The following is a 23,094-nucleotide window of genomic DNA, read 5'->3' on the forward strand; positions in this document are numbered from 1 at the left end:
CTGATTTCTACTTGTTTAGCAAAATGGGGGTTAGGGTATCCTTCACTATGTAGTGAATAGGGTCCCATTTGTTTGATTTGATTAGGCACCTTTGAAGAGCTGAAATGCATACATACCAGCAGAGGGCAGCAACACCATAGTGAATACAACCTATGTTTTGTGTGTGCCTCTGCAGTCTGTACTGACACATTAGCTTCATCCCAAATGGCACCCTATTCCCTAAATGGGCCCTGTACAAAATAAGTGCACTATATAGGAAATAGGGTGGAATGTGGGGTGCAACCATTATCTGCTGCTCATTGGTGGGTCTTCTGGGAATACCTCAGGATCATCCACAGGTGGAGCTGGGCTGTCCAGAGCCCACCATCTGTCTTTATATGTTTAGAAACAGGATGGTAATGTAGGCAACTGGTTGTGGAAAGGCTAAAATGCATAGTCTGCTTTAACACTGTCATGGAAAAGTCCATTGTGCTTCATGTGTGTTGTATCTTATGTGTCAATATTGCCTCTTGTGAAAATGACCATAGATGTGGGCTCCACTGAAACACTTAGTATGGCTTGTGATTGAGACCAGAGAATCAATTATATTTAAGTGTGTGTGTATGTATATCTGTGTTTGTTTGTGTGTGTATATGGTTTGATTATGTTGCCTGATTAAAACCCGTTATTTTTTGTGTGACTGTGGACAAATTCAATGGCAACAGACTTGAGTTTTCCAGCAATCTTCTCTTTTCCACAGGTCAGAAACATAAAGTCAATGAGAGAGAACTGCCCTGCACTTTCAACCAATGTCTGGATTCTGGGATCCCCTGGAAGTGATCAATGTAAGAGGTATGATAATGAGTAGTACGGTTAGCATCACCTTAGCGTGAGAATGCTGCTCATCCACCCGAGGGTGCCTGAGGGGCACCGGCAGTTTTGCACACACACACACACACACACACACACAGCATATACACACGCACCCAGCCAGCCAGCACGTCACCTCTCTCTACACATCCCCTGTTGAAGTCAACAGTCAACCGCCCACTGTGGGGTCGGATGGCATCTGGTTTTCAGGGGAAATGGAAAGTGAGCCTGTGACACAACTTCCGCTTTTGGACATTAATATGGCGACACTCCATCTTAACTCCTCCTCCACATTTACTGGATTGGTTGAACAGTGCAGAAGAGAACCTCCCCCAACAGTTTTTCCCCCCTAATCAGGACCAGAAATAAAGAAACACTGCTCAGTAGTTTCTTTTATGCCTGCTACGTTAGGTTAACAATCAACACACCTCTGGGAGACTTCAGGAAAGCTGCAACTGCAGTGCCTTGATTTAGGCCCAATTACAGTGTCGGCAGTGTGGTGCCAGGACAACAACCTCTCCATCAATGTCATCAAGACCAATAATCTGATCATGGACTATAGTAAACAGAGGGCCGAGCACATCGACGGGGCTGTAGTGGAGTGAGTAAAGAGCTTCAAGTTCCCCGGTGTCCACATCACTAAGGAGATCACATGTTCCAAACACACCAACACAGTCGTGAAGAAGGCACAATAATGCCTCTGTTCTATGTGGAACCATATTGATAATAACACTTATACAACACAAAAATAACACCTATATCATTTTTACAATATAATATGGATGACACAGTAAAAAGTAAATTATGAAAGGTTGTTTATAGAACAATTCTTCATAAAGGTGTTATAAAGAACCAAAGAAAAGGGTTCTATATTGGCCCAAAAAGGGTTATAACCACAGCGGAATCCTTTTTTTGGTGCTAAATAGAACCTTTTTCATTTGGAACCTTATGAGCATGGTTCTTTATGGAACCTTCAAAAAAGGATTCTATAGAGCACCAATAAGGGTTCCTCTATAATTACAAGCCAGGTAACTCCAATCAGGTACTATTTTAAACCATTTTGTGTGTGTGTGTGTGTGTGTGAGGAGCTTGGAATAAGGGTAGTTAATGAACAAAAAGGCCTGTCGTGCAAGTGAGCCTTTCCAGGTCTTGAAGACGTGTGCAGGTGTGCATCAACATCACAACCATGGATGAGATGCAGTGGTGTGGTGTAGATCTTGGGAGTGGGGTGCTTTGCTGCCATATCCGTGCAAGCAAGCATTTGTATAACATAGTAAGTGCCTGCCAAGCACCACCCCGATCCCCCCATAACCCCCTCCTCCCACACCCTCAGGCCATGGCATCCCGAGTTCAAAGGACAGACAGACTGGAAATGGAGCTCCAATCACCTTGATTGGGGAGAAAATGGGTTCTTGTCTGAGCAATGTGCAGCTGTTCAGACGGAGGGACGGACAGGGTCTTCTGATGGTAACCTGGAGCCAAATCACTTTGTGATAGGAGCAGGAGCACTAAAGCCTTGTTCACATTGGCAGTTTGAAGTGACTCAAATCCAATTTTTGGGGCATATCCAATTCGAATCTGTACTTTCTCCTGCAGTCTGAACAGCCAAAAATCACATGTCGGATATTTGAAGCCACATTTCAAACCAGCTTCGTAGGTGGCTTGAAATCAGATACAAATATGTTTATTGGCCAGGCGACTTGTGTTTGAACACAAGTCACCCTTAAGTGTTTTTTTTATTGCACTCAAGTGGTTTTTAGACTGTTATTTGGCATATCTTGTTGCCTGCTACTCAGTTGACAGGTAGACAATAACAGGTGGCAGCTAACTAGCTTGTTAATTGTTTATAAACAAATTAGTGGATGTGCTAGAAACCTAAACAGCTACATCCAGTAGCTAGTTGGCTGTTGTGGTAAGCCAGAAAGGACTCATTTTGAAAATAGGATCATCTTATCCTTTGAGGCTTGAAAGTATTTCTTACACTATGATTTTGAACATTCAAAACAACTGGGAAACGTCCACGGCAGGCATTGTTGACCTTAGCTTCTGACAAAAACGATAGGAAGCACAATAACCACAACCAATCAGCCTACACCACTGCGCACTCACCTGTTGTTACTATGACAACTAGCATGGCCATGCCAGCAAATGACTGCTGTCTGAACACACACACATCTGATTTGGTCACTTGTAACTTGCTGTTTGGACAGTCAATAATCCAACACGGATTTGAAAATCAAAACTGATTTGAGCATTATGGTCTGCAGTGTAAACAAGGCTTAACTGTTGATCACATAGCTACATACTATCAGAGATGGGTCAAATATACATCAAAGTGTATCTTGTTACAAATACAACATCCTTTATTTTTTTATTTTTTATTTTTTTATTTCACCTTTATTTAACTAGGCAAGTCAGTTAAGAACAAATACTTATTTACAATGACGGCCTACCAAAAGGCAAAAGACCTCCTGTGGGGACGAGGGCTGGAATAAATAAATAAAAATCTCTCTCTCTATATATATATATATATATATATATATAAGTACAAAACACACATCACGACAAGAGAGACAACACAACACCAGATAAAGAGAGACCTAAGACAACAACACAGCAAGGCAGCAACAAATGACAACACAACATGGTAGAAACACAACATGGTACAAACATTATTGGGCACAGACAACAGCACAAAGGGCAAGAAGGTAGAGACAACAATACATCACGCAAAGCAGCCACAACTGTCAGTAAGAGTGTCCATGATTGAGTCTTTGAATGAAGAGATTGAGATAAAACTGTCCAGTTTGAGTGTTTGTTGCAGCTCGTTCCAGTCGCTAGCTGCAGCGAACTGAAAAGAGGAGCGACCCAGGGATGTGTATGTTCTGTGGACCTTTAACAGAATGTGACTGGCAGAACGGGTGCTGTATGTGGAGGATGAGGGCTGCAGTAGATATCTCAAATAGGAGGGAGTGAGACCTAAGAGGGTTTTATAAATAAGCATCAACCAGTAGGTCTTGCGATGGGTTTACAGAGGTATATAGAGTGCAGTGATGTGTCCTATAAGGAGCATTGGTGGCAAATCTGATGGCCGAATGGTAAAGAATATCTCACCGCTTGAGAGCATCCTTACCTGCCGATCTATAAATGATGTCTCCGTAATCTAGCAGGGGTAGGATGGTCATCTGAATCAGGATTAGTTTGGCAGCTGTGGTGAAAGAGGAGATTTACGATAGAGGAAATCAAGTCTAGATTTAACTTTAGCCTGCAGGTTTGACATGTGCTGAGAGAAGGACAGTGTACCGTCTAGCCATATTCCCAAGTAATTGTATGACCTCAAGCTCTAAACCCTCAGAGGTAGTAATCACACCTGTGGGGAGAGAGGCATTCTTCTTACCAAACCACGTGACCTTTGTTTTGGAGGTGATCAGAACAAGGTTAAGGGTAGAGAAAGCATGTTGGACAATAAGAAAGCTTTATTGTAGAGCATTTAACAAAAATCCAGGGAGGAGTCAGCTGAGTATAACACTGTATCATCTGCATATAAATGGATGAGAGAGCTTCCTACTGCCTGACCTATGTTGTTGATGTAAAATGAGAAGAGCATGGGGCCTAGGATTGAGACTTGGGGTACTCCCTTGGTTACAGGCAGTGGCTGAGACAGCAGATTTTCAGACTTTTTACACTGCACTCTTTGAGAGTGGTAGTTAGCAAACCAGGCCAAAGACCCCTCAGCCGGCCTACAGGAATGGAATGGTCTACCGTATCAAAACCTTTGACCAAGTCAATAAAAATAGCAGCACAACATTGCTTAGAATCGAGGGCAATGGTGACATCATTGAGGACCTTTAAGGTTGCAGTGACATATCCATAACCTGAGCGGAAACCAGATTGCATACCAGAGAGTATACTATAGACGTCAAGAAAGCCAGTTAGTTGATTATTGACAAGTTTTTCCATATAGCCCTATAACAGTTAGGATAAGCTTGATCTCCCCCTTTAAATAAAGTACGAACTGTGGCTGCCTTCCAAGCAATGGGAACCTACCCAGAAAGGAGAGACAGGTTAAAAAGGTCAGAGATAGACTTGGCGATGATAGGGGCAGCAACCTTAAAGAAGAAAGTTTCAGGAGCACATTAGCAGCTCGGAATCAGTGACTGCCTGCAGGGAGAAACTTTGTAGCGGGGCAGGGCAAAAAGAGGTTAGAAGCATCGGGGATAGTCACATTAGAAGGGGTGGGAGATGAGGAAATGTTGGACGGGCAAGGAGGCATGGATGGGTCAAATAGGATTCCTGCCTTAATGAAGTGATGATTGAAGATCTCAGCCATGTGCTTCTTGTCAGTAACAACCACATCATCAACATTAAGGGACATGTGCAGCTGTGAGGAGGAGGATTTATTTTCCAGGTCTTTAACCGTTTTCCAGAACTTCTTGGGGTCAGACCCGCAAAGAGAGAAATGCTCCTTAAAGTAACTAACTATGATCTTCCGGATAGCCTGAGTGCACTTATTTCTAATTTGCCTGAATGAGAGCCAGTCAGCCTGATTATGCGTCTGCCGAGCCTTTCGCCAAATGCAATTCTTCTGTCTTCGACAGAAGGGATCAAGCTGATTCTATACCATTTTACAGAGGCCAGTTCAAGAAGGAAGGCTTGCCCATTAAAGTTTTTTAGCAAACGTCTATGACAAATCAGGACAGGTCGTTTCACTGAGCAGCCATTACGAACATAGGCTGTAAAACAGTGATCACTAAGGTCATTACAGAAAACAGCAGACTGATACCTATCAGGATTATTTGTGAGGAAAACATGAAGCAGAGTTGCCTTTTCTGGGTGTTTGGAGTCATATCTTGTGGGATTGGTAATAATCTGAGAAAGATTTAGGGAGTCCCATTGCTTTAGGACTTGTTCAGGTGGTTTAAGCATATCCGAGTTTAGGTCACCTAGCAGGACAAATTCAGACTTAGTGTCAGGGGCCAGGAGAGCGCTTATGGCAGTAGGGTACAGGCCGGTGCTGATGGAGGACGATAGCACCCATCAACAGTCAACAAAGAGCTTTTTGAAAGTTGAATACTTAAAACCAGCAAATAAAATTGTTTGGGGACAGACTTGGTGGAGACAACCGAGCACTGAAGGTGATCCTTGGTAAAGATTGCCAGTCCCACACCTTTGGAAGATCTATCTTTCCGAAAAAGGTTATAACCAGAAAGGTTCATGTCAGTATTCAAAACACTCTTCCTTAACCATGTCTCAGTAATGAACAACACATCTGGATTGGAGCTTTGAACCAAAAACATTTAAATTGATGCATTTTAAGTAATGAGCTTCTTGTGTTAACATGCAGAAAACTCAGGCTTTTAGGAGAGCAGAAATCAGTGAAGTAGATATCAGAGCACAAGTCAGCTATCAACTGTAGATGGGCCAGGGTGTACATGCACATTTCCAGATATCATCAACAGTAATAAAACTAAGGCACGGCATAGGACTCACTGATTTATGACATCTGAATGTGCATCAGTGCCACAGGGTGCCACAGGGTTCAATTCTCGGGCCGACTCTTTTCTCTGTGTATATCAATGATGTTGCTCTTGCTGCGGGCGATTCCCTGATCCACCTCTACGCAGACGACACCATTCTATATACTTTCGGCCCGTCTTTGGACACTGTGCTATCTAACCTCCAAACAAGCTTCAATGCCATACAACACTCCTTCCGTGGCCTCCAACTGCTCTTAAACGCTAGTAAAACCAAATGCATGCTTTTCAACCGGTCGCTGCCTGCACCTGCATGCCCGACTAGCATCACCACCCTGGATGGTTCCGACCTAGAATATGTGGACGTCTATAAGTACCTAGGTGTCTGGCTAGACTGCAAACTCTCCTTCCAGACTCATATCAAACATCTCCAATCGAAAATCAAATCAAGAGTCGGCTTTCTATTCCGCAACAAAGCCTCCTTCACTCAAGCCGCCAAGCTTACCCTAGTAAAACTGACTATCCTACCGATCCTCGACTTCGGCGATGTCATCTACAAAATGGCTTCCAACACTCTACTCAGCAAACTGGATGCAGTCTATCACAGTGCCATCCGTTTTGTCACTAAAGCACCTTATACCACCCACCACTGCGACTTGTATGCTCTAGTCGGCTGGCCCTCGCTACATATTCGTCGCCAGACCCACTGGCTCCAGGTCATCTACAAGTCTATGCTAGGTAAAGCTCCGCCTTATCTCAGCTCACTGGTCACGATGGCAACACCCATCCGTAGCACGCGCTCCAGCAGGTGTATCTCACTGATCATCCCTAAAGCCAACACCTCATTTGGCCGCCTTTCGTTCCAGTACTCTGCTGCCTGTGACTGGAACGAATTGCAAAAATCGCTGAAGTTGGAGACTTTTATCTCCCTCACCAACTTCAAACATCAGCTATCTGAGCAGCTAACCGATCGCTGCAGCTGTACATAGTCTATTGGTAAATAGCCCACCCTTTTCACCTACCTCATCCCCGTACTGTTTCTATTTATTTACTTTTCTGCTCTTCTGCACACCAATATCTCTACCTGTACATGACCATCTGATCTTTTATCACTCCAGTGTTAATCTGCAAAATTGTAATTATTTGCCTACCTCCTCATGCCTTTTGCACACATTGTATATAGACCCCCCCTTCGTTTTCTACTGTGTTATTGACTTGTTAATTGTTTACTCCATGTGTAACTCTTTGTTGTATGCTCACACTGCTATGCTTTATCTTGGCCAGGTCGCAGTTGCAAATGAGAACTTGTTCTCAACTAGCCTACCTGGTTAAATAAAGGTGAAATAAAATAAAAATAAAAATAAAAGATGGCAACAAGATCATATTGTACAGCAATTTCATCAGGTAACATAAATGCAAAGCCGGCGAGAGGTGGATAGAATGGGATGGGAGGCCAAAGTTGGTGTAACCAATAGAGAGTCAGAGTGCCGAGCGTGTCCCACAGTTGGGTAAAGAAAGTTTGTTGTCAACAAAGCATGCAGGAGTCATGAGGCAAATATCGAAATATCAAAATGCACAAGAACAAAATAAAATATATAACGACTTGGGGCTAGCCACTGTAAGTTCAGAGTCATTCGCCCCAACAGTATGTGTGTGCTGGAGGCGAGCAAAGGCTCGGGAGAGTGGAAGGGGGGTTAGACAACCAGGGCAGACGGTCAACAGATCTTCAGGTGGAATCCAAACAGCAGTGCAGCAGGCAACGGGAGTAGGTGTCACACCCACTTGGGAGAAGCTTTTATTTCTGGAAGTAGATTACTTGTAGAAAATGCCAGTCTCTGAACAGCAGGAGGGGGTTTCAAGGCCTCTGGGTTTGGGTGGGCTAGCCTGCTGTTTGTTGTGCTCAAGGGCTTCAACACCTCTTGCTTCACACGGCAGTGCTAATTGAAGTTTTATCTCTTTGTCCTAGCAAGCTTGGTAGCCTTAGCATTCAATCCTTATAAAGTAAAATATATAATTGTAATGTATTTTTCTTGGCTTTTGACAGTAAATAATTGGTCCAGACTAAGCATTACTGACTCAATTCCAAGTTGGATGGTGTTTTCAGGTTTCTGTTTGTTTCCCATCAGCATTTGCTGTATAGTTTGTGAATAATAATCCTTGGGTGTAGGAAGCATTCCAGGTACAGTGACGGAAAAAAGTATTTGATCCCCTGCTGATTTTGTACGTTTGCCCACTAACAAAGAAATGATCAGTCTATAATTTTAATGGTAGGTTTATTTGAACAGTGTGAGAAAGAATAACAACAAAAAAATCCACAAAAACGCATGTCTAAAATGTTATAAATTGATTTGCATTTTAATGAGGGAAATAAGTATTTGACCCCCTCTCAATCAGAAAGATTTCTGACTCCCAGGTGTCTTTTATACAGGTAACGAGCTGAGATTAGGAGCACACTCTTACAGGGAGTGCTCCTAATCTCAGCTTGTTACCTGTATAAAAGACACCTGTCCACAGAAGCAATCAATCAATCAGATTCCAAACTCTCCCCCATGGCCAAGACCAAATAACTCTCCAAGGATGTCAGGGACAAGATTGTAGACCTACACAAGGCTGGAATGGGCTACAAGACCATCGCCATGCAGCTTGGTGAGAAGGTGACAACAGTTGGTGCGATTATTCGCAAATGAAAGAAACACAAAATAACTGTCAATCTCCCTCGGCCTGGGGCTCCATGTAGATCTCACCTCGTGGAGTTGCAATGATCATGAGAACGGTGAGGAATCAGCCCAGAACTACACGGGAGGATCTTGTCAATGATCTTAAGGCAGCTGGGACCATAGTCACCAAGAAAACAATTGGTAACACACTACGCCGTGAAGGACTGAAATCCTGCAGCGCCCGCAAGGTCCCCCTGCTCAAGAAAGCACATATACATGATCGTCTGAAGTTTGCCAATGAACATCAATGATTCAGAGGACAACTGGGTGAAAGTGTTGTGGTCAGATGAGACCAGCTCTTTGGCAACAACTCACCTCGCCGTGTTTGGAGGAGGAGGAATGCTGCCTATGACCCCAAGAACACCATCCCCACCGTCAAACATGGAGGTGGAGACATTATGCTTTGGGGGTGTTTTTCTGCTAAGGGGACAGGACAACTTCACCACATCAAATGGACGATGGACGGGGCCATGTACCGTCAAATCTTGGGTCTCATTCCCTCAGCCAGGGCATTGAAAATGGGTCGTGGATGGGTATTCCAGCATTACAATGACCCAAAACACATGGCCAAGGCAACAAAGGAGTGGCTCAAGAAGAAGCACATTAAGGTCCTGGAGTGGCCTAGCCAGTCTCCAGACCTTAATCTGCAAATATTGACTCTTTGCATCAACTTCATGTAATTGTCAATAAAAGCCTTGTAATTGTAATTATACGTCAGTATTCCATAGTAACATCTGACAAAAATATCTAAAGACACTGTAGCAGCAAACTTTGTGAAAATTAATATACGTGTCATTCTCATTTTTGGGGGGATTTGGAGTGAAGGTTATTTTGTTTAGGGTAGAATCCTGTATTTGTCCCTGCCAAAAAATAGAAGTTAAACCTTTTAAGTTACCGTTACTGAGAATGTTGTTGTAGTGATGTTTATCTACCTTAATTGTGCTGGGACAAAAAGTGTTTGCTAAATAACCTAAATGTAAAACTGAACAATTGCAAAGCAAACTGGATATTATTATTGGCCTTGTTTCTGGGATGGAGCTCATTCAAATAATACCCAGCATGATTTGCAGGTATTCATTTGTCCATTGACATTTTGGTCATTTAACTCGGGGCTTCCTAAACTCGGTCCTCGGCCATAATCTTATACCAATGCAGGGTGAAATGGGGCTACAAAATTGTGAACTGCTATAAATTAGTTCCATTTTAGCAGACACTCTTATCCAGAGTGACTACATTTTTGGTGTTGCAAATGCCATGCTCTACCAACTGAGCCATACACAGAAAAGTGCATTTTCTGTTGAAAATACAAATTACAGGTCATGAAAGTATCTTGTTACAAAATACATTGGATTGTTGTTCAGGCCAGAATACAAATGACAAAATGTTAAAAAGGAATTGAAGTACGTATTTCAAATAGCTACATATTACAGAAATACTGCCCATCTCTGAATACAATTATATTGTATGTACTGTAGCTTGACTAGTTTGGTGGTGAGAGACATGAAACACACTGGCAGTAGTCATCACATTCAGGTGGATTGATGTTCGTCCTCTGCAGCTCAGTTGGGAGTGTGTGGTGCTTGCAACACTAGGATAGTGGGTTAGATTCCTGGGACCTGTATGTGAACCGTATACATGCATGATATTACGTGGCTTTGGATATAATTATTTGCACAATGGCATATAGCCTGTGCATTACAGAGCTGGATGTACTCCCGAGGTGTGCAGTGGTCTAAAGCACTGCATCTCAGTGCAAGAGGTGTCACTGTAGTCCCTGGTTTGAATCCAGGCTGCATCACTTCTGGCCGTGATTGGGAGCCCATTAGGGCTGTGCACATTTGGCCCAGTGTCGTCCACGTTTGGTTGGGGTAGGCCGTCATTGTAAATTAGAATTTGTTCTTAAAACTTCTTCGGGATCGGTGTCCACGGGACGGTTGAGCTAACGTAGGCTAATGCGTTTAGCATGAGGTTGTAAGTAACAAGAACATTTCCCAGGACATGGGCATATCTGATTTTGACAGAAATCTTAGTCTTGTTAATATAACTGCACTGTCCAATTTACAGTAGCTATTACAGTGAAATAATACCATGTTATTGTTTGAGGAGAGTGCACAGTTTTGAACATGACAAGTTATTAGTAAACAAATTAGGCACATTTGGGCAGTCTTGAGAGATTTTTTTTATATATAAATGCAATGGTTCATTGGATCAGTCTAAAATTCAAATGGTACCAAGAATATGCACATCCTTGCCTCATGGCCTGAGTTACATGCAGTTAGATTTGGGTATGTCATTTTAAGAGAAAATTGAAAAAAAGGGTCGGATCCTGACTTGACTGGTTAAATAAATAAAAAAATGAACAGGAGTGTTTCTGTGGTGTTGGATTCACCAGTAGTATGGCTACTGTGGGGCACAGGCCTCACTGCTCTCTTAGCTGCTGTTCCTTTTTATGAGTCTCCACTGCTGCTTTATTCCTCATCTGGATCTCTGTCTAATCTTGTTATATTGTTACAGTGTGTCAGTCAGTCAGTGTGTGTTTGTGTGTGTGTGTTCTGCACATGTTAAAGTAGGCCTAGGAACAGTAATATAAGGGCACAAGGCGAGACCCAAATGCAGACACAGGAGGCAGATGGTAGAGCTCCGATATTTATTATAACAAAGGGAGTAGGCAAAGGCAGGTCGGGGACAGGCGAGAGTTCATAAACCAGGTCAGAGTCCAAACAGTACCAGAAGATAGGCAGTCTCGAGGTCATGCCAGGCAGGGATCAGAAACCAGATCCAAGTCCAAAACAGTACAAGGGGATAGGCAGACTGGTGGTCAGGCAGACGGGCTCGGAGCCAGGACAGGCAAGGCTCGAAACGAGGAGGACTAGAAACAGAGATCAGGGAAAAATAGGTGCAACGAAAATCGCTGGTTGACTTCGCAAACAAGACGAACTGGCACAGAGAGACAGGAAACACAGGGATATATACACCAGGGATAATTAGAGACACCTGGGGGGGTGTAGACAATCACAAGGACAGGTGAACCAGATCAGGGTGTGACAAGTGAATTACCTCTTTATTGACTTATGATTGAGTAGTACTGGTGAGAATGGATAAGGGAGACAGTCAGACTGATCTAACATCTGGTGACATTGAACAGGAGTCCTGTTCATTTTTACCTCTGCTCTTGGAGTTCAAGCCTAAATATTCAGTTGGTGGGAAATATTCAGAATGGATTTCAAAAATAATTTCCCAAGATGACAAATAAAGTTGCATTGAATTTGACTTGTATCATATAATGTGAGCAGCCCTTCCTTGACCTATTTTGCAATAAGCACAGTGACACACTTGAAGTATTGACTGTGAGTAGTAGTAGCCTAGCTCTAGAGCCTACAGTAGTAGCCTATAACTAGAAGTCATGGAGAGGCTGTACGTGTGAAGGGGAAAATTTGACATCATGAAGCATTCCATAAGGCAGGACAGAACGTTTGTGGTCTGATGTGTTTTTCAGTAGTTACGGAAGCCTGACTCGCGTGTGCCGCCTCCTTCGCTCTGTAAATCTGTGTTTGATGATTTTCATATTCTGTTTCACTGTTTTGTTTTAGGGGAGACTTCTGGTCATATTGTTATTTGGCTTCATTTCCAACCATGCCAGATCTTACAGTTTTCGCATGACAAAAGTCTGCAGCACAGCCTTTCCTGAACAGGGCGAGCAGGCTCGGCCAATAGGTCCTTGAGTTTCCACCGCATAACAACAATGTTTCATTTTGTCTAATCGGGGGTATTTAGGCTAAGTAAACTATCACTCTTCGGGATTTCATCTGCAGCCCATGGCCCAGTCATGCAGGCCTCTTATTCAAACCATTTGTGTGCGGTCAGGAGTGAGGGGCGGAGGGTTAAGGGGACGCAGGGGTGCAGGCAGTTGAGAGGAGATAGTGGGGGGACTGGATAGCCCTGGGAGAAAGTCTGGGAAGGGGAGTGTGAGAGGTATTGGCAAGGAGAACTAAACCACATGCAGCAGCTTGCGTGATTGTGATTTCTTCTTCTGCCCCCCCACAATTTCCTGAAGCACCTGCACGCACACAGCCACTTATCCCCTCGGTATGTTCATTAGGGCATACAGTGGGAAACTAAAAATGTTGTTTCTTGTTGGACAAGTCTTTGTAGATCCACCCTGTTTCAGTCTGTTTTCTTCCGTTTGGTGACTATGATGAATGTGATCCTGGTTTGGTCATCTGAGCATGCCAGACAGACAGATACTGAAGTCAGTCCTGAACCGTTCATTTGAGCAATATGAAATCTGATGGTGTGCAAACAACCACTACATTCACCCACACTACCTTTTATTGGTGAGGTCATGCCACTACCCCTTACCTACCCCAGGCTGTCTCCTCCATCCCCTTTTCTTTCTCCCGCATCGATTTAGGATCAAAAATAGTCTCATAAAAAGCCTTGAGAAGGACGTCTAAGCCAAAAGCCAGATCCAGCCAGCAAGTTTTTAATGGTACTGGTTTATAATGAAACACTCCTTGAGCCGTTCTCCCAAAGCGCTGACGTTATCCGCTGGACACACGCGCATATTAAAAGTGCACGCTTTTTATAACGTGTGTGACTATCAGAGACAGGGTGGGAGGGGGGGAGAGGAGAGAGTGTGGGGGGAGTGGAAGGGGAGGACGGAGAATGGAGGGGGAGGGAGGGTAATGGAGGGGGAGGGAGGGTAGTGGAGAGGGGAGGGAGGGTAGTGGAGAGGGGAGGGAAGGGCGTTGATGGCGTGGATGGGAGAGAGGGCAGTGAGGGGTGTTGAGGCTGGTTGGGAAGATGTAGAGAGAGAAATTACTCCAAAATGAACCCCTGTTACCAATGTCTTTATCTGCCTTGGTTACTGCTGTGTAGATTTTGTCGCAGGTTTAATATTTTTTTTTTAAATATCACGTTTTAGTGGATGAGTACGAGGCTTCGCTCTCTGTTGTTGTAAAGAGCAGATGTTTTGAGGTCATTGCTTCATTTCGATCAGCCGTTCTCTCGGCTGGTGTTGACACTTGTGGGCTGCAGTCATACTTAATGAGGGAGTCATGATGTGTTGTGGTGCCATTGCCATTCATGCTTTGGCCTACGTCCACACAATACAAACTGGTTGGTGATTAAATAATGCATTCTGTTTCTGCTCGGAGAGGTTAAGTCCACACTCTGATGACCCATTATTCAATTAACTATAACTAGAATTAGTATTAGTCAATCTACACCTCTTCAAAATGGGAAGCTTAGATGTGAGCTAAGTTTTGAGTCAATGACTGACTGAGGAGTATCTTCCAAGCGACTAAGTTATTTATGGATTCATACTTGGGTGGGACGGGTGGGGTTTAGCGTGCGTGGGCTGATGAACCCACTCCATTTAAGCATTCAAGCAAGCCTATAAGCCAGTGTATTCTATTCATTACGTTATGCATTAATGTGAATACATCTTTCTGTCCCTTGCCACCACTATAGCCTCCACCGGCATGGTCCCAGTCCACACACTTAAATTATTTCTCGAGATTGGAGGTCTAAAATATTATTTTGTGTGGCCGCCACCGGCCCGGGCCTGGACGCATGATCACTCTGCCGGGTCTGGTTACCATGCTCAATCTTTCACCCATGGGGCTGTGTGAGTGTGCATGTGTGTCTGTCTGTGTGTGTGTGTGTTTCTCTGTGTCTGAACGTGTCTCTGTCTGTCTGCATCTGAGCGTGTGTCTGTGTGTGTGTCTCTGTCTGTCTGTCTGTCTGTCTGTCTGTCTGTCTGTCTATTTGTTTATGTGTGTGTGGGTGGGTGCGTGTGTGTGTCTGTATGTGTGCGTGTGTGTGTGCTTTTGTTTGCGTCTGTGACTCCTCTCTCACCCAGGTTGCTTCACTTTAAACCCTTGAACACTGCTGCCTGTCCAGGGTGGACACAACAAACGTGTGATGTAATTTCCTCCTCGGGGGGCATCTGCTCGAGTCCTCATGGTAGCAGCGGTAACAGGTGGGCTCAGCTTCAGAGGTTCCAGCAGTGTAGCAGGCACCAGGCAGTGTGGTCTCTGGACCCTGGGTGAGCGAGACCTTCACTGTCTAATGAAGCAGGCCTGTTAATGGAAATAATGTGTGAAAGGACGAGAGCTTTAGGAATTATGTGTAAGATATGGAAAGAATGTTATTTTTACTAGAACCCTCAGATTCTGGAATCTGAGACTCTCAAACCAAAGTGCTTTAATATCGGAACAGAGTTTCAGTTTTAATTGAAAAATTCACCCTACGTGGTGGCACAGTATACAGTTCAGTTACTATAATTCTTGACTACAATATCCAAAGCAGCAAAAGGTTCAATAGAGTTCAGCCCAGCTCGGCTGGAGAGACGATTACCAGAAGCAGAGTAACAACAATCACTGGTCAAATCTCAAATGGCATCCTATTACCTATATAGTGCACTACTTTTGTAGTAGAGTCCTATGGGTCCTGGTCAAAAGTAGTGCACTATATGGTAAATAGGATGCCATTTGGGACACACTGCTATAAGCTTTCTTTCCTGTAGCTGCGTGTAGACTGTACGACATCCTCCTCACGTAACCTAACCACAGAACCTGTAGAGCATCAATAAAACTCAGCCTTTCCTCTCTCTCTCTCTTCTCCTTCTCTCCTCACTCTTGCCTTTCTTTCTCTATTTGTCTGACGTCAGAGCTGCAAGCACTGAACCACGTCTATCAGCAGTCAGTAAAGTGGATTACTATACACTGAGTGTACAGAACATTAGGAACACCTTCCTAATATTGAGATGCACCCCTCCCTTTTGCCCTCAGAACAGCCTCAATTCGTCCGGGCATGAACTCTACAAGATGTTGAAAAGCGTTCCACAGCGATGCTGGCCCATGTTGACTCCAATGCTTCCCACAGTTGTGTCAAGTTGGATGGATGTCCTTTGGGTGTTTGACCATTCTTCATGCTCAAAGGAAACTGTTGAGTGTGTAAAATCCAGCAGCATTGCAGTTCTTGACAAACCAGTGTGCCTGGCACCTACTTCCATACCCCGTTCAAAGGTACTTGAATATTTCGTTTTTCCTATTCACCCTCTGAATGGCACACATACACAGTCTCAGTCTCAATTGTATCAAGGCTTAAACATCCTTCTTTAGCCTGTCTCCTCCCCTTCATCTACACTGATTCAAGTGGATTTAACAAGTGACACCAATAAGGGATCATAGCTTTCACCTGGATTCACCTGATCATTCTGCATCATGGAAAAAGCAAGCGTTCTTAATGTTTTGTGTACATCTCTCACCATCTCATCATTATCATCATCCCATCTTCTACTATTCAGTGAAGTGTTACAGTTCACCAGGACTTCTTGATATGGTTACACATGATATTTGCTGTCTCATGCTTCCGTGTCCATGTGACTGATATTGGCTGAGTTTTGCGTAATACCCAAAAAATGTTTAATGCACTTTGTTACACGTTAGTAATTTAGGCAACGCTCTTATCCAGAGCAATTAGGGTTAAGTGCCTTGCTCAAGGATACATCGACAGATTTCTCACCTAGTCAGCTCAGGAATTCAAACCAGCAACTTTTTGGTTACTGGCCCAACTCTCTTAACCAATAGGCTACCTGCTTCTACCCGCCATGTTGTGCTCTTGTAAGCCTAAGACATCTTAATTATCTCCTTGGGGATCAATAAAGTTATATATATCCCCAATCAGACACACATTTGTAGACTCATGAACACTTCTAGTTTATTAAAACATGGCATTCTACATTGCTTCTCTCCCTCTTTACCAATTACTGAAACATATAAAGTGGAATTGTTGTTGGCTGTCTTTCCTGTAGGCCTGTGTCTCACTAATGGGTCTAGAGGAAATAATATACTGTATTTATCAAATCACTTATTAAAACATAATGGAAATCTGTGTTTTAAAGCTGTCTCTACCATAATCTTCCCTGAGAGAGGAAAACAATAAAATAGAAAGTGTTTTCACAATTATAATTCTGCATCGCTTAGCCTATACACGACTAACCAACACTAACATCACACACACATCCCCCCCACATTTAGACCCATATGAACTGAGCTGATAGCTTACACAAGGGAAAATGGAACGAACCAAGGTGAGTTAAACCACAGGGGTGTCACAGATACATTCAACGTAATGATTCTGGGAGTCAGTTCTATGTTTATCTATTTCTTCCTGTTACTGCATCATTACTGTCCCCTCTTATGGAGAGTTCCATTGTGGAGGTGTCCATCGCACTTTGACAGGAATACTGCATTAGTAACCAAAACAACAGTACCTTACTGAAGGTTATACTCCCCTGCCACTTGATCGGCCTACATGCATGCCCTGTCCTAGGAGAGTAATAGGGTGCAATTTGGGACACAGTCCCAGTCCCACCATCACCCCAAAGGCAGCCGGCTGATTTTCCATCAAGGCTTTAATGAGAATCGCAGACAGGAGGAGAGGAAACGTAGAGTGTATTTATAGAACCGGGAGGAATGCAACCCCCTAATTATTCTTGTCTATCTACCTCCCCACAGGATAACCTGCTGCTCACCATTTACTTCCTGTGTATGTCCCAAATGGCACCCTATTCCCTGTATAGTGCATTACGTTTGACGAGGGCCCGAAACAATTGCACTATATAGGGAAAAGGGTGCCATTTGGGACGCAACCCCTGTTTTTCAACACTGACTTGGTGGAGGAGGGGAAAGTCGTGACAGAAACCGGAAGCAGGCCAAAGAGAAGGACAATAGAAAAGTGTGTGTAAATACCAGACTGAGGTTAGTGGGGAACTTTTGGAAAGTCAGAAAGTGTTATTAAAGAAAATGCAATGCAAGCATCTGATATACATTTTTTAAAATATAAATAAATGTAACCTTTATTTAACTAGGCATGTCAGTTAAATAAAGGCATGTCAGTTAAGAACAAATTCTTATTTACAATGACTGCCTACCCTGGCCAAACCCGAGCGATGCTGGGCCAATTGTGCGTCGCCCTATGGGACTCCCAATCACAGCCGGATGTGATGCAACCTCAATGCGAACATAAAAGTGTCATATTACTGTAGCGCTACATGATTCAGTGATAATTCAGGTGCTTTCTACATTTCCTGTGTATTTAAGTTTGGACAGGAAGGAGGTCTCGGGCCTCTACTCACCACTGCTTCCCCTACAACTCTATTTCTATGGCTTCACCACTCCTGTTGTCAACATCACCAGACCTGAGTTCAAATAGTATTTGAAGTCTTTCAAATACATTGTGTTTTCTCTAGCCTGCCTGATGGACAGGGGTTTGCACTTCTGCAACTTTCAATTTGGTTCCATTTTACCAGACAAGCTCAATCAAGCCCAACTAAAATATTTGAAATGATATCAAATTGTATTTGAACCCAGGTCTTACTTTCACCACTGGCTGTTTCACCACTTCTTCCATGTTCAGCATGACGTCTGAATAGTTTATTTGATTCAGAGTCTCCCGGAGGTTCTACAGGTTCACATCCCAAACAAACTTCCCGTGGAGATGAATTAAGCATCCTTACCCAAATCCTGCGCTGTCCCTTGTACTCTAAGAAAATTATGAAGCATGATTATGAGCCAATCACCTTAATGAAAGGCACAATGTTTCCTTGGCAGCTCTAAATCAGTTGCAGGGTTGTTAGTAGTTGTCCCATGTTTGTTCTCTGTTGTCGCTAAAACACTCTTGTCCCCTTACTGTGAAAAGGGAAAGGGGGATACCTAGTCAATTGTAGAACTGAATGCATTCAACTGAAATGTGTCTTCCGCATTTAACCCAACCCCTCTGTGTAGGCTGTCTGTGTGGGTCTGTGTGTGTGCGCAAGTGTGTGTGTGTTTGTGTTTTGTTGTTGTTGTCACTAAAACACTCACCTCACTGCCAGAAACACTCACCTCACTGCCAGATGCGTGTAGAGACCTTTTAGAATTAGATACACTCCAGGTATAATGTACATCTCACAGACTTTGTGTTTTTTGTGGACACTTTAGGTACTGTAAATTGGCTTGGTTTAGGCCATCCATACCACCTGTCTTCTAAAACAAAGCAAAGTCGACCTAGTACATCAGAGGAGATGAGCAGCATGGAAAGTTAGTGTAATCTTCTCCCCTCCAACCACACACGCACAATAACACAAGAGCATGTGCTGTCAACTGTTATGTCACTTTGCATGCAACGGAGCACTGAAATCTGTGGTGTAAAAGGTCCAAACATCAGAGCAAGCTCACAGTTTGTTTGCATTTCTCCATAATGAGGTACAATGACAGATTGACTTATTGAGGGAGGAAAAAACACAGGCTGTGTCCCAAATGGCACCCAATTCCCTATATAGTGCACTACTTTTGTAGTAGAGCCCTATGGGCCCTGGATGCACACCCTATTGAGGAACAGCACACATGCAACTTTAAATAGATGGTAGATGGTCCATTTATTCATACATAGTAGAGTATCTGGAGATCTAAATTAAAGATTGTTATTATAACAGTAGTCCTATTCCCCAGGCTATAGTCTAGCGTTTGGTCCAGACCTGGGTTCAAACACTATTTGGACTATTTCAAATACTTTAGCTGTGCCTGATTGAACTTGCCTCTTGCAATGGAACCAATAGACATGTCCCAAATGTTGCAAACCCTGCCCATCTGGCACCATCCTTACAGAAAACCACATGATTTCACATGTGGAAAACCACATGATTTCACATGTGACATTTCCATGTCTTGCACACAACAGTCTGTTGGAACAATCTGGTCTCATAGCATTTTGTATTATTCTGTACGCAAATCCGGATTAGAGATGATATAACCCCTCCTGTCTCAGCCTCCAGGATTTATGCTGCAGTCGTTCATGTGTCGGGGGGCTAGGGTCAGTTTGTTATATCTAGAGTACTTCTCCTGTCCTATTCTGTGTCCTGTGTGAATTTAAGTGTGCTCTCTCTAATTCTCTCTTTCTTTCTCTCTCTCGGAGGACCTGAGCCCTAGGACCATGCCTCAGGACTACCTGACATGATGACTCCTTGCTGTCCCCAGTCCACCTGGCCGTGCTGCTGCTCCAGTTTCAACTGTTCTGCCTGTGATTATTATTATTTGACCATGCTGGTCATTTATGAACATTTGAACATCTTGGCCATGTTCTGTTATAATCTCCACCCGGCACAGCCAGAAGAGGACTGGCCACCCCACATAACCTGGTTCCTCTCTAGGTTTCTTCCTTGGTTTTGGCCTTTCTAGGGAGTTTGTCCTAGCCACCGTGCTTCTACACCTGCATTGCTTGCTGTTTGGGGTTTTAGGCTGGGTTTCTGTACAGCACTTTGAGATATCAGCTGATGTACGAAGGGCTATATAAATACATTTGATTTGATAACATTTCATTGGGTATGTATTAATTTGTGGATGTCCATCACCAATTTCGTATTATATGTTATGATCATCAAGGACAACAACCACCCGAGCCACTGCCTGTTCACCCCGCTATCATCCAGAAGGCAAGGTCAGTACAGGTGAATCAAAACAGGGACCGAGAGACTGAAAAACAGCTTCTATCTCAAGGCCATCAGACTGTTAAACAGCCACCACTAACATTGAGTGGCTGCTGCCAACATACTGACTCAATTCCAGCTCACTTCAATAATGGAAATTGATGTAAAAAATGTATCACTAGCCACTTTAAACAATGCCACTTAATATAATGTTTACATACCCTACATTACTCATCTCATATGTATATACTGTACTCTATATCATCTACTGCATCTTGCCATCTTTATGTAATACATGTATCACTTGCCACTTTAAACTATGCCACTTAATATAATGTTTACATACCCTACATTTCTCATATGTAAATACTGTACTCGATACCATCTACTGCATCTTGCCTATGCCGTTCTGTACCATCACTCATTCATATATCTTTATGTACATATTCTTTATCCCTTTACACTTGTGTGTGTATAAGGTAGTAGTTGTGGAATTGTTAGGTTAGATTACTCGTTGGTTATTACTGCATTGTCGGAACTACAAGCATTTCGCTACACTCGCATTAACATCTGCGAACCATGTGTATGTGACAAATAAAATTTGATTTGAACTACAATTCGTATTATATGTTACAAATTTGCCAAATGTACAATATGTTACAAATTAGAAAAATATACAGTATATTACGTATTTGCAAAATGTAGTATATGTTATGAATTCTTGCTCGGTAACTAACATTAGCTAACTGAATTATGGGCTAAGGTTAAGTTTAGGAGTTAGGTTAAATGATTAAGGTTAGGGGAATGATTAGCTAACATTCTAAGCAGTTGAAAAGTTGCTAATTAGTCAGTGATAGGATTTGAACTCGCAACTGCTGGGCTGCTAGACGTTGGCGTTATATGCTAACCCATCCAGCCTGACTAACCATTTCTACCTTTGCATTTTCCTTAAAGCAAATAAAAAAATCATCACCTTATTTGGCTTCATATGAGGCAAAATGCGGCATCATAGGATTTTGGATTTTGGACTAATGAAACAAATACCGAAAGAGTTTTTCTTTAAGTAACCATCTGTCTTATGTAACCATATCAAACAACATATAATACTAATTTGAGTGTCCCGGATTTACATGTACTATATTATGTCTAATGTCTAATCTATTAGACCAGGCTGGTTGGAAAGAAGACTGAACCAGGTTTTCCTTTTGTATTTTGCCTATGTTTAGCTGTATTCCATTTCGTTTTATAAAAATAGCATGATGCAGCCACCACCGTGCTTGGAAATTTGAAGAGTGCTACTCAGTGATGTGTTGTGTTGGATATTCCCCAAATATAACACTTTGTATTCAGGACAAAAAGTTTATTTCTTTGCCACATTTTTTTGCAGTATTACTTAAGTGCCTTGTTGCAAACAGGATGCATGTTTTGAAATATTTTTATTCTGTACAGATTTCCTTCTTTTCACTCTTTCATTTAGGTTAGTAATTGTTGTGTAACTACAATGTTGTTGATCCATCTTAATTTTTCTCATATCACACGTTACTGACAAACTGAAATGGTCCACCCACAAAGACAGCGTGGTGAAGAAGGCGCAACAGCGCCACTCAGGAGGCTGAAGAAATTTGGCTTGTCACCAAAAACACTCACAAACTTTTAGATGCACAATCGAGAGCATCCACCGCCTGGTACGGCAACTTCTCCTCCCACAACCGTAAGTCTCTCCAGAGGGTAGTGAGGTCTGCACAACGCATCACCGGGGGCAAACTACCTGCCCTCCAGGACACCTACACCACCCGATGTCACAGGAAGGCCATAAAGATCATCAAGGACAACAACCGCCCGAGCCACTGCCTGTTCACCCCGCTATCATCAGTACAGGTGCATTAAAGCTGGAACTGAGAGACTGAAAAACAGCTTTTATCTCAAGGCCATCAGACTGTTAAACAGCCATCACTAATATTGAGAGGCTGCTGCCAACATACTGACTCAAATCTAAAGGGGCGTGTATAGTTTCTGTATATCCACAAAATCTCAAATAAGAGTATGGTTACAGTACAGTTTTATTCCCTCGTGTATAAAAAGGTATAAGGTACACATAAGGTACCTTCAGAGGTACACGTAGGAACTCACATTGTACTAATCTAGTATAGGGTACATTTTATGACCCAATATATTCAATATATATTGTGGGAGGTGGGAATTTACCAGTTGTGAAGTCGTAAAACCCAGTTGAGAGCATTCATGTGCTTTGAAGTAATTAAAAAACGCCAATTGGCCAACAAGCTGTGTCAAACAAACTTAAAGTACAACTATCATGCTTGTAAACAAAGTTTAGAGTTCAAAAACCATATTAATTGATTGCTTTTTATAAATAATGTTTTGTTACATTTAACTGTCAAATGCTATTATCGAGGTAATTTCCTTATTAGGTGATGTCAGAAGTCGGTGCTCAGGGATAATAGACGTATTTCCCACTAGTAATTATCGGTTGGAGGGCCGATCAAGTGGATTTTTCCCAGGCGTATGTGTTAAATTCCCACATTGCACTTGGTTACGAACGTAGGACTAGGTACAATCATTG

At 42.9% G+C, this 23,094-nt stretch overlaps 1 long non-coding RNA gene across 1 annotated transcript; it reads right to left on the reverse strand.

Moving 5' to 3' along the window:
• Positions 1-11,427: 11,427 nt before the first annotated feature.
• Positions 11,428-18,772, reverse strand: LOC116376132 (uncharacterized). The gene is made up of 3 exons (XR_004211517.1): positions 18,630-18,772; positions 14,900-15,123; positions 11,428-11,909 (listed from the first exon to the last, which is right to left on the reverse strand). It is a non-coding gene; the product is annotated as an uncharacterized LOC116376132 (long non-coding RNA).
• Positions 18,773-23,094: the final 4,322 nt, after the last annotated feature.

This window comes from Oncorhynchus kisutch, linkage group LG11 (genome assembly GCF_002021735.2).
Source record: "Oncorhynchus kisutch isolate 150728-3 linkage group LG11, Okis_V2, whole genome shotgun sequence".
NCBI lineage: Eukaryota > Metazoa > Chordata > Actinopteri > Salmoniformes > Salmonidae > Oncorhynchus > Oncorhynchus kisutch.